The following is a 3,617-nucleotide window of genomic DNA, read 5'->3' on the forward strand; positions in this document are numbered from 1 at the left end:
GCTAAGACTGGTCAGTGAGAACGACTCATGCCAAGATCTTTCGAGGGACTGATGAGCATCTGAGGCTGATGGTACTTATGGTACTGAAAGCAAGTCTGATGTGGAAGCAGGAGAACTAAGGGGGTATTCAGAGACTCAGCTTTAACAATACATCGGAACTGCTGGATCCAGCTGTACCTGAAGCAGAACTCCCCATTTTTCATTTAGCTCACTTTGAAAGCCTTTCTTTTTCTCCTATCTCCCTTCTACCAAAAGACACAGCAAAGGTACAGATATAGCCAAGAGATGTTCGGTGGATTCTGCTGGGAGGAAGGGAGAAGATGTGAGCTAGATGACCTTCAAACGCCCTTCCGGTGAAAGCGTGTTTGAGTGGGGCATTGAAGGGCCTGAATTGGCAGTTGTTCCAGATTATGGCACAGAGCAGCCATGCAAGCAGGGCCCCAGCATGCCTCCCACTCCTGTTTCCACCCGGGAGCACTTCCTGGTATGTTTAAATCGGCTCTGTGTGTGTGTGTGCCTTCAGGGCATTTCAAAATAGCCCAAAATATCCAGAGTCCAGAGACGGGAAACCCTTCTTCCCTGCCTCTCCCTGTTTCTGCTTTCTCCTGGGTGGGGACTGGGGTACTGTTGACCTCTGGTAAGAGGATGCAGGAAGCATTTCAAATGCCAGCAGTCTCTTTGGGGGTTCAGCAAGACCATCTGCTGGGAAAGAAGGTGGCTTCACATCCCTTAGGTCCTGGGACGTCTTTGGACAGCAAGGAGTCCATTGGTCCCTGTCACCTTCCCAGGAGGGAGCAAATCCCTTTGGGATATCATTGAATTCAATAATTTCTTGACCAGCAACCTCTGTGCCAAAGATGTGACCTCCACAGAGTGACACAAACTAAGGTAGAAAATGTTTCCTGCCCCAGGGGGTGGACACATGCTTGTGATCCAGAGTACCCCAGAGGCTGAGGCAGAAGTATCTGGAATTTGGGGTCAGCCTGGGCTACATCACACAATCCTGTCTCCAAAATCTAAACACGGTGCTTTCCTCTGGAGTTTAGAAGACCACAGCTCACTGTTGTTGGGGCTCATCAGCCCCCAGATGAGGTTTCAGAGGTCGCCTTTCTCACCCCTCCTTCCCACATCAGCTATAGACATGCGGGTACCTCTTCCCCAGATGTTGCCCTGACTTCCCAGACTTCTGCATAGCAGTTGGCCATGGCAGATGCCCATCACAATGAATACCCACTCTCATCATCCAATCCCAGGGTTATCCACAGCTTCTGTGACTTCCTCCAACCCTCCCCACACAATAGATAGTCCATGCCCCACTCTTTGGTGTCTGGAAGGATCATCTAATGGCCAGGACAGTTTGAAGGACCACCTGGGAAAGCTCCATCTCTGTGGAGGTTTCTATACCAGCGGCCATTTCTCTGTCCCTAGGAGTCCTGGGAAACCGTTGGGTTGAGTTGAATTCAACTCCAACCCCTCAGCCCTGGCTTTGGCTACCGTGGACAAAGAGCATCATCCTGTTACACAGACCCCAGCCTCCCACTGCACAAGCAAGCACAACCAAGTACAGACTGGATGCCCCTGCCCTCCTTGAGTTATGGAATATTCTAGAACAGCTCGTAGAACTTGGTGTCACATTACTTGCTCTTACCAGCTTCCCATAAAAGGACGCAGTGGTACAGGGTCAAGGCAGCAGGCGAGCTGCATAGGGCAGTGCGCAGCTTACAGTGTCCCTACCTTCAGTCCCCCCAGTGCCTTTACCAATCTCCTGGATGTGGCCACCGCATCATCTCCAGGTCAGGGGTCACACACATGTCTGATTGATTTTGTCACTGCTCAGTCTGTGCCCTCCTTCACCTCTGGGATGGGACTGAGGTCCACTCTGACTTCACAGTCACATCCTGGTTTTCTAACTCCCGGCCCTCACCTCAAAGCTGGAGGTCCCCTGCCACCTGCCATCTCATTAGAACCTAGAAAGGATTCTAGAGAGTCCAAAAAGCTGTCACTAGCTGGGCACCAAGACCAAATATTGCAAATGATGTCATTCACCTGGGATACCTGGGTACAGCAAAAAACGTTCAGGAGCTGTGCCCACAGAGAGACAGGTAGATGAAATGTATCTATGCATATAATGATGGCGTCCCAGTGTCCCAGCAGGGTCTGTCCTCGGCAAGGAGTCCTGTCACTTGAGGCTCAGAGATCACTTTCTGTTCCTCACCACCTAGACCTCTCCCTCTGGAGTTCAGGATGCTTGCTGAGTGTCTAAAGAGAACAGGAAGGAATAAAGGCTTATTCTCTAGGGAAAGCACTTTCTCCCCTCCTCACAGTCCTCTGTGGATTATACAAAGTCACAACACCTAACCTTATTTTCTTCAAGAACAGCACAGGACTGCAACAGGCCGATAGCAGGAATTGAGGACCACAGGGCATAGGTCAGGGTCTGACCATAGTAAAGGCACGACTGCCTTGTGCCATGGCGTTAAAGGAAGTTACAATGATGCTGAGGGCACTGGAGACAGAGGATCACTGACTCTGTGTCCTGAGCACCTGGGGTGTGCCAGGCTATCCCACATGCCTTCCTAAGTATTTGCTCACTAAATCTTGATAGCCCTTTGAGAGCAGACTTCTTAGAAAGTCCCAAAGAGGTTCAGAGAAGCAGAGTGACTTGCCCAAGGTCACACAGCAGTGGATCAACTCTGGCTGCCCAAACTTCAAAGCTTTTTGTCTCCAAAGCCTGGTGGTGTCTTCTGTATTGAGTTTGGACATTTTTCTAATAATAAAAGATGAAGGCCAGTCCTTGTCACTCAGGGAGAAGATGAAAGAATGGGATGTGTTTGATGGGAGAGAGGGAACAGGAGTGGGGGGAGGGGTCACAGTCACTGGCTCAGAGTGGGCATCGAGAGAGGGGAAGGGACAGAGGGAGGGGGCAACTCTGTGAACAGTCTCACCGGAGGCTCGATCGTGTCCTCCCCTTGTGTGAAAGATCAGGTCCGAGCTGGGCTTTACAGCTGAGCAAATATTTCTTCTTCTGTTGCAGGGTAAGCCCCTCTCCTGCAGCCAGCGAGGCCTGAGGAGTGTGGCCTCAAGCCAGGGTGGAGGTCAGCTTGGCCACCAGACCAGAGGGACCTAAGTGAGCTCCAAGGTCCCCCTCGGAGGCTGCTGCTGGCACTCATCTCCTTCCCCTGGGCCCTCTCAGCTGTTCAGCTGTGGTGGACCCCCAGGTCCTCCTTCAGCACATTCTCCATGTGGCAACAAAGCAACTTGCTCCTGGCCCCCACTGCCCTTGGATAAGGGGAATGAGGGCTTCCGTGCTGGAGCGCTCCCCGCTGCTTCCATCCCGCCCTTCAGGCCTTGGGGAGGATATGTTCTTCTCTTATCCCAGGCAATTCCCAGGCCTTCGTGCTCACCTGGCCTGAACCGCTCTGCCTCCTGGCACACTCTTGTGTTATCTTTAAAAACTGAGTCAAACAGCCCTCCTCCGAGAGGCCCTTGAGGGTGGGGATCCACGGCTCTGCCTCTTGCCCCTTAGCACCTGGCCTGGGAACCCGGGCGACAGTGTCAGCTGTTTCCTTCACGAGCAGTAACTCAGAGGAAAGACAGGCAGCCCACCAAGGAGCAAG

This window comes from Mus musculus, chromosome 4 (genome assembly GCF_000001635.26).
Source record: "Mus musculus strain C57BL/6J chromosome 4, GRCm38.p6 C57BL/6J".
NCBI lineage: Eukaryota > Metazoa > Chordata > Mammalia > Rodentia > Muridae > Mus > Mus musculus.